Source organism: Manis pentadactyla, chromosome 16 (assembly GCF_030020395.1).
Source record: "Manis pentadactyla isolate mManPen7 chromosome 16, mManPen7.hap1, whole genome shotgun sequence".
NCBI lineage: Eukaryota > Metazoa > Chordata > Mammalia > Pholidota > Manidae > Manis > Manis pentadactyla.
Genome location: NC_080034.1, coordinates 17,867,280 through 17,879,727, shown reverse-complemented (window position 1 = coordinate 17,879,727; position 12,448 = coordinate 17,867,280). Strand labels below are relative to the sequence as shown.

The window sequence follows — 12,448 nt, the reverse complement described above, 5'->3', positions numbered from 1 at the left end:
AGGAATAGGAAAAAATTTCTTCTGCATCACTTTATGATAAATGCTCATCTTTGGGGGTAAACCGGAAGAGGAAATAAAATGGAAAGCATACATCCATTTATTTTTAAATTTGAGTAATTAATATTCAAATCAAGTTTGAAAAAGTGAAATTATAATTGCTCCTCTAATATTACGTAGGCTGTTTTAGGTCCAAAGCTCAAAACCATGGCAGGTTACTAGAAGGAAAATTTGGAATTCAACTTGGCAGCCGTATCCAGGATGATGTAGAAACATTTAAAATGCACAAACTCATTGGCATTTAATAATGCAATAGGTCTGGCCAAAAAACGTCCAGTGTGAAATTACACTATCCAGCAAAAAAATTAAAATATGTAGAGGCACAGTTACAGAAACACAGATGCACAAATGGCTCTATCTTCTATCAGTAATGGACTTTTCATTTAATGAGCTAATTTAGAACTAACCAGACATCAAAAATAGCCACACTTTTTTCCAGGGTTCTGACATGTATAATCTAAAAACAATTGATTCTGATTTTCCCAGTGCCTCCATAACTTCCTTCTGTCAAGTCCTCAATCAACTCAATTCAATTCATCACGGTTATTTGTTTGGTTTAGTTTTTGGCTTCATAGACTACATGCTCACTTAAATACTTTGTAGAAACTTACTGATGTACATTATATATGTAGAACTCACCACAGTTTTGAAGAGAACAGAGATCCAACCGCAGAGCATAATAATAAACCTTCAGATTAGTGGGTTTGGGAGCAATTAACATATGAACACAGGCTCACTAACCTCCCTAAAGCGTTCTACACTGAGCCAGCAACAGAATACGGTCAGGAGGTTTGTGGTGTTCCAACATCCAGAGCATCTACGGGGAAATTTGCTAAGAGATTACGAGTCCTTGAGGACAGGGATCATGTCTTATTTATTGCTGCATCTGTAGGATCTAGTTTAATCTACAGAAGGAGCTGACTACATATTTGCTGAATGATGAATTAATTCTTGTCCTCAACAGATGGACAAAAGTCCTGGCTGCGGCAGCCCCAGGGCCATCTGGCTGAGGAAGCGAATGGACACTGAGACCCGAGGCTGCCCGGCCCAGGGAAAAGGCTTTCTTCTAATTCTCACAAAGTCATGATGTGGACTATCTACGGCCTTGAACAAAGAGATGTACAATCGCTAAACCCAGAGGTCATGACAAGCTACCTGCGGCCTCCAGCAAGACTCGAGAAGGCCCTCGGTCCCAACCAGCAACCACCGTGTCCCCCTGAGACTGGGCTGACGACAGGGTGACGGCCTCTAGGACTCCAGCATCCACATTTAGTCACAAGAAGTTGCTCCCAAAAGCCTCCATTATTGCTGCCAGTGCACACCCGGCTTCAGGAGCAGATCCTTCCCCTGCATCTGCACTTTCTTCTCCCCTGGCACAACATGGATAATGATGAATATCTGGATTTGCCTCTTTCCCATGACCTAGATGGTATGGAAGATGTTCTCATCTAAAGAAGTAACACACTTTCCAAAAGATAATATCCAAATCATAGGTGTGAAAAAACTTGTAAGTAGGGAGAATATCATACTTAGGATAATAATGAATTTGAGTTAACTTGAATACTTTTTACCTACCAGGCACTATGTGAAAGTCTTAATCTGTTTTATTCACTTTAACCTTCCTGCCCACACTGTGAAGTAGGCCCTGTCATCCTCACTTGACAGATTGGAAAATTAAGCCTCAAAAGGTTAGTTACCATGCAGAAGGCTACAGAAGAGCTAAGGGCCCAGGACCATGGCTACACACACCCATAATCTTAGCCATTATCTTACATGGTCTCAGTGTATTAGAGCATATAATATTCTTCTGGAATTCATAACGAGTAATAAACTGATTTTCTGCTTTAAAAAAATAATTCCTACATCCTTTTAGCCAGACTTTACTATCTTTAATTAATGTGTCTGATATTTAAGAGCACCTCTGGCACAGTAGGTACATTATGAATTATAGGAACATAGTCACACTGTAATATCATTAGTTCTCATTTGGATGGAATTTCAAATTTTCAATTTCAAATGTTTCCATCTACAAAGCATGTAGTTATGCATTCAATATTGCATTATAAAAATAATGCTTGTGTATTAAAAGCAAACAGAGAAAACAAAGAAAAGCAGGCATGGAAATATCATCCTACCACACAAACAAAACTGTTAATACTTTGAGAAACATGCAATTTAGAGCTTAAAAATATAATTCGATTATTCATATAAACATGATTTCCCTCACAAAGCTCCTAATTCAGAATCTGGAAAGAAACTTTTTCAAGGATCGAAAAGATGAATAAACATTTTTTATGTAATTCCCACATGGAAGCCAAAAAAAAAAATGTGTTTAGGCATCATGAAAATGAATTCACAATTTTCTTGAAATTAAATGGTCTGTTATTTATTTCATCATTCCTCATTTACAGTAACGTCCATCTTCAGTAAAAATTCAAGAAGCATGTTAATAGGAATTTTAGGAATTCATTGTACATTTCTCAGTATACTAATCTCCAAAGGATGCTACTCCACATTGATTTAAGCTCTACATACAGATGCTCTAAGCTGCAACTCTTTATATGTTCCATGATGGCCTGAAATGGTGCCTTCAACCAAGAAAAAGAAAAAGATACAATAAGCAAAACAGAAGATGACTTTAATCACACCTGCCCAGCTCTCCCTTACTGTAGAGCTACCAACTTTTAAGCAAGGCTGAAATTAGAAACCAAGTGTCCCATTTCACTGTCCAGAGCCTTATAGGAAATAATGAGAGGGTCTATTTGTTTAGCACTTGACATATATATTATGTATTACATATATATTATATACACTATGTATCATGTTTAGCACTTGACATATATATTATATATATAATAGTATTACTACTATTATTTAGATGGCACTATAGAAACATAAACAGTAGGTACCTACTTGCTCAAACTACACATTTACACACTTGCTGCCACTAAATATACAAGAGCTTGAATTGGGTTCCTTGTGCCACTAATTCCCTTCAAGGCCTCTGAATCCCATCTTCTCCTTTTATTCTTGCTCCCTCCTCAGTCCAAAGGGACCCATGTAGGAACTCTGCCTATACTGTTCTAGTTAAGACAGTTACCATGTCATCCCTGTTCCTTAAAGCTATTTCACTCTCACTCATGTCAAACCTTAGCCCTGAGGTGCCAGCTCACAAATGATTTGAACCGGGAGAGGAAAGTGAGGGAAGTGTAAAATTATGAAAAGGCAAACCGCCAAAAGGAAAGAGTGAGTTTCTACAGAGAAGTAGCACAGTCGCCAGTGTCCTCAGATCTTGGCGTGTTTACCTTCTCCACAGCGCCTCCTTCTGGGATAACCTTTCCACTTCTTGCCAAGATATTCCTTCAAATCATATTCAACCCTTCCTAAAGACGGATACATGGTATTAGGTCAAATGAGAATCAAAAATGATTTGAGAAGAAGCTGGCACATCACACTATGCTTATTGGTTTTTCTAAATTTAAGTGAGAACTACTTTTGCCTTACACATTTTTTTACTTAGAGATACCTACAAAATGATATTTTTATATAATAAATTGAAGGGGTTTTCCATTTAAAAAAAGAAGACTGCCTATTGGCTATTAATAGACTTACTAAGCTGAACTTAGCAACTTCTCTGAATCCGCTTAGGATGGCAAAGCACTTGGTAGGCACTTAATCACTATTTGGTGAATGGTTGAACACTTACAAAGAATGGTCCACCCTGTCTTACCTTTAATATTCTATCTAGTCCTAGAAAATTATATTAGTCCTGGAAAACACAACCCTAGACACTTCCCATGAGGTGGAATCAAACACTCTCTTCCTAATAAAGTAGCAAAATACATAGATACAACAAGATTTAAAATTTTTTAAAGTATGTATTTCATAAGTCGTTTCAGTCATTGAATCACCTATGGATTTGAAAGCTACCATAAATATAAAATACATACGTTCTATTTGTTTTTATTTATCTGATATATAATAAAAAATGTTTAAAAATGAAATTTCCAAAGAATATTTACAGAACAAACTTTCTATAAAACTCAATCTTCACTAGAACTTCTTTTTACTTTGAATTTAAAAAGAAAATTTTTCTTGGTACATAATCTTCACTTCTTGACACCAATAACTGTAAAAACAAACAGCTGATGGGTATCATAACATTGTAATCATGGCTAAACTGACCAGATCAAAACAAGACAAGTCAAACAAAACTAAACACTGACTCAAACACAAGCAACTGGCAGGATTCCCAGAAGGTCACCAAATTTGGACTTGAGAAAATTGTCAGTGTTTCCTGAAATTTTCAAAGATATCCTAGGTTTTCATTAGTAAAAACCAAAATGCCAAAGAGACAACAAGAAGAAAACTAAGTTGAATCATTAGTAAACACGAATCTAGTGGGGAAAAAAAAAATAACCTTTCCACAACTGATGGCTATAGATTAATTTCCTGGACATCAACATCATTTTCATTAAGGAAATCTTTTGAATAAATAACCCTGCAATCAAATTTGGTTAAATGGGACAGGCAGATCTATAGTATTCCAATAGCACTTTATTTTAAATTATGTGCTTTTGTCACATTAGCTGATTTTTCAGAAGACAAGGTAGGTGAATGAAAAACTGTGCACAGCAGGAACACAGGAAACCTGAGTTGTTATCTAGGGCCACCACCATTCCTGAGCCCTTAGTCAATGATGTCTACAAGCTTCTGTTTCCCCATTAATACAGGACAAATTCTAATACCCCTCACCATTCTAAAAATTCTATCAGTACATGGGAATCCCATGGATATGGTTACTGTGTAATGTTACAGGACCTCTCTTTATAAAGGATATGACCACTTTACCCCTTTTCATAATAAATTGATTTTAATTTATTAATAAACATTCATTTTTAATCAGCTTGGACATCAGCATTCTTAAAAAAACTGTTCTCAGTGGGGGGACTTGGTGAAGGGGGAAGCCTAGTAAACATAATGTTCTTCATGTAATTGTAGATTAATGATACCAAAATAAAAAAAAATAAAAAATAACATAACATAAAAAAAAAACTGTTCTCAGGTGATTCCAACGTGCAGTCAAGTATGGGAGCCAGTTGGTTAAAGCAGTGATTCTTGAAGTTCAAAATGTTGTATTATTTTCTGAAACTTGACATATTTCATTTATTCGGAAACAAATTCTCCCACTAGCTAAAACAGAAAAACCATCAAATGAACATAAACTACTACTTCTTTTTTAGGATGCAATTTTCAGAGGAGAAAACAGAAAAGAGATTTCAGCTTAAACCATTCATCAATGTCTAAGGTAAAATAATAACAAATTCTTATTAAGCATTTACTATCAGCCAAGTACCATTAAAAGAACTTCATATATGTTAATCCACTTACTCTGCACAACAACCCCACAGAAGTAGGTACCATTACCCGAATTTTACTTGTAAGGAAACAGAGGCAAGGTTATGTAACTTGTCCAAGTTCAAACAATTAGTAAGTGACAGAGTCAGGATTCAAGGTTAGAAAGTCTAAGAGTGTGTGTCCTTCACCATGAGATGGAGAAAGCTGGGGACTCGGCCTTCATGGCTGATTCTTTGAGATTGGACCACCTACCAGAAATGAACGTTTCAACTTTGTTTCTCACAAGAATGACAAAAAATCAAGCTACAGAATTAGTATTGCATGCTGAGAAATAAAATCAGAAGATGATAACACAAAATAAGAACATGTATCCATTTCCTGTGATATGTGTTAATCACAAGACTTTCCAGATTGACCTTAATAGTAAAACCATCCACTTCGGAACAAAGAGGGTCCTCAAAATGAACCTAAATGAAAGCCAGGTAACTATCAAAACCTAGGTGAGCCAGTGCAATCAAGGTTCCTTCACTGGGATAGTCTCTACTCCAGGCCTCATGCCTACAAGAGAAGAATCCAAAATCACTGTGGAACTTTGCAATACTGATCATTCATAATTGGTCCCTCACTGCAAGCAGTGCTGTCACATCCTGTCTCTGAACTGAGACATCACTGACCCTCATAACTCTTCAGTTAAATTATCCAGAACACATAATTTGATTCCTGCATGTCTTCATTTTTCCCATCAAGATTTTTGCCTCTGATCTTTCCTTTGCATCCCTGCAGCTAAGATTCATTTCATACAGTGAGCCAGAGAGAAACCCTTTTTATATTAAATTGTAATTGCAATTTAATGTAATAACATTAAATTCCAATTACATTGTTAATAACATTAAATGGAAATTTCAAAAGTATCCCGAGAAACACCTGATTTCCTGAGATGCTTATATAATGGAACTTGCCTTATGTTTAGTCATCTAGAAGTCACATAAGATCATTAATAGGTGGGGTACCACTTCTTTTACTTAAGGATGCAAGAGTCAAAAAAGACCCTCTATCTTAGAAATCTAATATTCAATTTATCACTGAAATTAAAAGACAATCAAGACTAATTTCAAAGTACAGAATCATTTGGCATCCTTTTTTAGAATACCATACATATTTTTTCACTAGAACTATTTGGTCCTAGGAGGACCATCCAGATCAGTTCAAATCAAATAATGTGGAAGGAATTGCTCTTGTGTATGTGATTAGAAGCATTTTGAAATTATTGCAGTTAAAGACGAACAGGACTCTTAAATTACCTCACCTAATCTTTTTGCCAGTTTAGGCCTGTCCTTGCTCTGTGTCCTCATTTTGTCTTCTCTTACATTGTCTTGAATAAGTCTTGATGTAACCAATAAGGTTTCATTTTATTCTCTCTCTCAAGAACCTAAGAAATTTCAAAAGTACTTCTCAACTGGTTCTCTTCTAATTCACAGCAAGCTCTCTTTCAGATGCTCTCTTACCATTCGAACTTTTTCTTTAAGTAAGGAATGATATTCTGGAGATATCCATTTTAAGCCTACTTAAATGTGTATGCTAATAGATTATAAGTGCCACCAGATGGTTAAATCCTTCACCATAAGCAGTGAGTACATAAATAAATACCAGGCTGTTGCCTTGAAACTAATCTACTAAAAAAATTTTTTCCAGAAAGTGCCATATAAAACATGCAATAAAGTTTCAAAGATAATTTGAGGGTGGTCATATGTTAACATTCTGGTAAAGAGTAAAAACTAAATTCTAATAATGAGATTGCCACGGAAATACAAAATCTAACTGTGTTATCAATACATTTTTCATTTCAAGGTGTTTGGGGATTTAGGTTTGTATTTTGTTTTTAGTTTGTGTGTGGTGTGTGCACATTCTGAGCTAACAAACATTTACTATGCTAGACACTTTAGAGGCATTATCTTATTTAACCCTGACAACAATGTGAGAATTATAAAATATGCATTGTACTACTGCAGTCCCCATTTTACAGACAAGGAAAGTGAGGTTTGGAGAAATTATGCAACTATACATGAGCATGGAGAAGCAGAAGAGCAGGTCTTGAACCTGAGGCTTGAGACTTCACTTCCTGCTCCTCCCCACTGCTTACTATGTCCCAGTTCTCTCAACACAGCTTAGTACCTGTCGCCTAACAAGTCTTTGTACCTCCATCACAAATTGGCACAGAAACTAGCAGCAAGGGAAATCAACATTCTCCGGAAAGTCTTGTTACAGTCAGCATTATGTTCACCACAGCACACATGTGCTCGGGTCATGCCTGTTTTAGCTTTTCTTATCCAACATCGAATTTTCTAATCCATTTAAGCCTATTTGCCAAGTCGTTCTTTTTCTGTATTAATATCTTAGGAACAGCTGGAATGTTTTTTGCCAAAAATTTTAAGTCTCAGATCTCTTATCACATGAAAGAAAGGGGCCACTTCACATAACTCAGAGACCTGCAATGCTGAATCCCCTTCCACTCTGGGGAACTGGCATGAATCCCTTAAAGCTTCACTTTAAAATTTAAAAAAAAAAGAGTCCTGATGTGGGGCGACAAGGATGATCTGGGATCATCTCACTGAGAGCCAAAGATTCATGGTAAGTCTGTCTTTTATAGGATCCTCCAAAGCCCACAGTATTATTATTATACACACACACATATATATACACAGTACATATTATTTAATATGTGAATTCCTATGATTTTCTGAAAAGGGGTCTGTTTCCTCCTCCTCCTATGGAGGAGAATTCGCAGGCGTTTGTCCTTACCTTCACTGAGCTCAACAGTTCTCAAAACTGAGCGAACACTAACGTCACCTGGAGGGTTCGTTAAGAGAAGGCGGCCCCATCCCCAGAGTTCCAGCCTGGCTGGAGTCCGCGCTTCTCAAAGCTCCCGGGCGAGCCGACGCGGCCGGCCAGGGACCTCCCTGGTTCCCCAGCTACTCCGCGTGGGAATCACCTGAGAACAGGTGTGGGTTTTTTCAGACGGATGCCCGAGGTCCCCTCCCGGAGACTGACTGAACTGGTCTGGGGTGCTGCTCCGGCATGAAGTTTTTTAAAGCCCGGCCCCCGCCCCACCAAGGTTGCCTGCTGAGCAGCAGCCCACGGCCCCCCGCCCCTCGCCCCCCACCTGCGGAAGCCGCAGCCCTTCCGAGAACCCAGGTGAGCTCAGGGGTAACCGCCGCACCTCATCCATTCTCGGGGGCCGAACACTCCCAGCGGCCGGCGACCCTCCCAGGAACTCTGCAGGACAAACCCTGCGTCCCAGCCTCCAGCCCGCCCGCGGGGTTCACCCCCCGGTCTCGCCGCCCCGGACCCCAAACGCCCAAGTGCAGCCCCGGAGGGCAGAACCGGAGCGCGGGCGGCGGCCCCTTACCTGGCGCGGCGTCCAGGTGGGGCTCCGGCCGCCGCCCGCGGCGCGCGCCCCCGGGGCTCCGGGCGTCCCCGCAGCGACCAGCCGCACCCCGGACGAAAGCCGGGCTGGAGCGGCTGTGGGGCCCTCGGCGGAGGGGCGGCCCAGCGGCGGGCGCGCGGAGCCCGGGGGGTGGAGCCCCGAGACGTTCTCCCCGGCCGCGCCCCCGGCGGCGGAGGCGGGACGGAGGGCCGCGGGGGCGAGCGCGGGGGGCGCCCGGCTGGAAACGTGCGGCTCCGATCCTGCGAGGCCCGGCCGACCGCGGCTGCGGAGAGGCGAGCGGGGCCGCAGCGCGCAGCAGGGCCGATGGGGCTCCGCGGGGAAGGGCCAGCGCGCGGGGCTGGCGAGGGCCGGGGCCAGGCTCATCCCCGCGGTCTGCCCAACCCCGGCAGGTGCCTGCCTTTGACCTGAAGGGGAAGCTGCCATAAAACCTGAGGGAGGTCACTGTCAAGTAGTCGGGAAGGCAGTTGCCTCTGAGAACGTTAAGTTACAGGGCCATCCTGGACAGAGGTAACTGCCTCATGGCAGCAAAGGGATGCTCTCGCTCTGCCCCTTTCAGTCCATTACGCACACAGCAGCCAGGAAGTGAACCTTCCTGTGCTTAGCAGCCTGCTGCGCTCTGGCCCCTGGCCTGCTTTGGCCCCTGGCCCAGTCTTTCACTGAACCCCCTTGTCCCTCTGCTCCCTCGCCCGTCCCCTTGCATGGCCTGCTTTCCCTCCCTTACACTCATTAGTGTGTTGTCCTCTCACTTGCCCTTTGTTTTTGCCTCCAACGCTCTGCCCCGGATCTTACCATAATTGTCTACTTCTCTTCCCTGGGGTCTCAAATTTGACTTCCAGAGAGCCCCTTCTGCACACCCCATCCAACTGGAACCCCCTACAACCATTCCCATCCTCTAACCCCTCTTTATTTTCAACAGATCACTTTTCAGTACTTGAAATTGTATTATTTGTTCATTGCTTTTTTTGTTTTGCATCTGTGTCAAAGTAAGCTCTATGAGGACAAAGAACTGGTCTTGTTCCCAGGATTAACATCTGCATCTAGAACAATACCTGGAACATAGTAGGTGCTCGATATATATCAGCTGAATGGATGTTGTATTAACTTCTCCCCAGGGGAGAACCTTCACAAAGAAATGCTTTCCTTCAATACTCAATCTTACTGAATTCAGATTAGAAACAAATATTGTGGAAGGATCATTTCCTGCATTCCTTTCATTCATACTTCCATGTTATAGTCCATTGTTATGTAATATATTTCTCCACCAGTCATAGCAATGAAAATACAATAATGATTTTCTGATGTGAAGACATGGATAACAATATCCTAATATTTTTATTAATGAAGAGAATACCTCCCAGCCTCTCAGCAAATGGCCTCTTTACAAAGGAAATCGAAGTCTACCAAATCTACACCCAGCTGTTTCTGCTTCTCATCTATTCAAATAGAAAAGGGACCTTTCAGACATATTAAAGATGGTGGCGTGAGAGGAAAGACAGAGGCTTCCTCCTAAAACTGGATACAATTAGAAAATATACTTGGTGCAACTAATCGTGAGAGCAACAGGAAAGAGGACGGCGTCAGACTGCACACACCTGGAGAAAAGAGCAGACCTCAGCAAACAGGGTAACATACCAGAGCTGTGGCTCCTGGGACCAGAGCCCCTCCCCCACCCCAGCTCACTGGCGGGAGGAAGAGAAACGGAGCAAGGAGGGAGTGGAAGGCCTGGGACTGCTGAATACCTGGCTCCAGAGATCTGCGCTGGGAGCACAAGCCTACATTTCATGGTACTTTCATGAGACTCGCATGACTACGGGGATGGAAAGTTAATACAGGCAGAGTTCCCAGGGAGACTGGGATTCTTGCCACTTGTGGAACGCAGGGATCCATATCCGACTGCTCTGGGACAAAAACCCATACCTGTGTGACCGGCCCACTGGCTCAGGCAGTGGAGACAGGCACAGCAGCCAGGAGGCGGGGAACAGCTCTTTCCCCCCCTCAGGCACCAGTACCGCTTCCCTGCGACCCCCGACATTGCTTCAGGGGCTCAGCAGCTCCAGAATAGAGCTTCTGGACACTAGAGGGCGCCAGATACAAACATGAAATGCCAAAGGAACCTTGTCCAGAGTAAAATTATTAATACAACTCCAGAGAAAGATGTAAATGATATGGACCTCGTGACTCTTCCTGAAAAGGAGTTCAATATAAAAATCATCAACATTTTAATGGAGGTACGGAAAGACATCCAAGAACTCAGGAATGAATTCAGGTCGGAGATCCAATTGTTGAAGAGCACGATGAAGGGTATTAAAAGCAGGTTGGATACGGTGGAGGAGGCAATAAATGAAATAGAAACTAGAGAAGAGGAATACAAAGAAGCTGAGGCACAGAGATAAAAAAGGATCTCTAAGAATTAAAGAATATTGAGAGAACTGTGTGACCAATCCAAGCAGAACAATATTCGCATTATAGGGATACCAGAAGACGAAGAGAGAGAGAAAGGGATAGAAAGTGTCTTTGAGGAGGTAGTTGCTGAAAACTTCCCCAATCTGGGGAAGGAGATAGTCTCTCAGGCCATGGAGATCCACAGATCTCCCAACACAAGGGACCCAAGGAAGACAACACCAAGACACATAGTAATTAAAATGGGGAAGATCAAGGATAAGGACAGACTGTTAAAAGCAGCCAGAGACAGAAATAAGATCACATACAAAGGAAAGCCCATCAGGCTAACATCAGACTTCTCAGCAGAAACCTTACAGGCCAGAAGGCAGTGGCATGATGTATTTAATGCCATGAAGCGGAAGGGCCTGGAACCAAGGTTACTTTACCAGTGAGATTATCATTTAAATTTGAAGGAGGGATTAAACAATTTCCAGATAAGCAAAAGCTGAGAGAATTTACCTCCCACAAACCATCTCTACAGTCTATTTTGGAGGGACTGCTATAGATGGAAGTGTTCCTAAGGTTGAATAGCTATCACCAAAGGTAATAAAACCACAGTAAAGAAAGTAGAACAGCTAATTATGAAGCAAATGCAAAATTAAATTAACGAACCCCAGAGTCAATCAAGGGATAGACAAAAAGCACAGAATTTGATACCTAATATATAAAGAATGAAGGAGGAAGAAAAAGAAGGAGAAATAGAGAAGAACCTTTAGATTGTGTTTGTAACAGCATACTAAGTGAGTTAAGTTAGACTGTTAGATAGTAAGGAAAGTAACCTTTGGTAGATAGAAGGAACCTTTGGTAACCACGAATCTAAAGTCTGAAATGGCAATAAGTACATACTTATTGACAATCACCCTAAATGTAAATGGACTGAATGCACCAATCAAAAGACATAGAGTCACTGAATGGATAAAAAAACAAGACCCACCTATATGCTGCTTACAAGAGACTCACCTCAAACCCAAAGACATACACAGACTAAAAGTCAAGGGATGGAAAAAGATATTTAATGCAAACAATAGGGAGAAAAAAGCAGGTGTTGCAGTACTAGTATCAGACTAAATAGACTTCAAAACAAAGAAAGTAACAAGAGATAAAGAAGGACATTACATAATGATAAAGGGCTCAGTCCAACAAGAG

General features: G+C 41.3%; 1 protein-coding gene across 2 annotated transcripts in view; it reads right to left on the bottom strand.

Annotated features, from left to right (window-relative positions):
- The window catches only part of COL21A1 (collagen type XXI alpha 1 chain), a 178,048-nt gene extending 169,084 nt beyond the window's left edge, over positions 1-8,964 (bottom strand). The window contains exon 1 of one of the 2 annotated variants that reach the window (XM_057494381.1): positions 8,822-8,964. The gene's annotated coding sequence lies outside the window, so the exon portion shown is untranslated. The remainder of the gene's footprint in view (positions 1-8,821) is intronic. The other variant, XM_057494380.1, reaches the window with a different exon arrangement.
- Between the last annotated feature and the right edge of the window lie 3,484 nt (positions 8,965-12,448).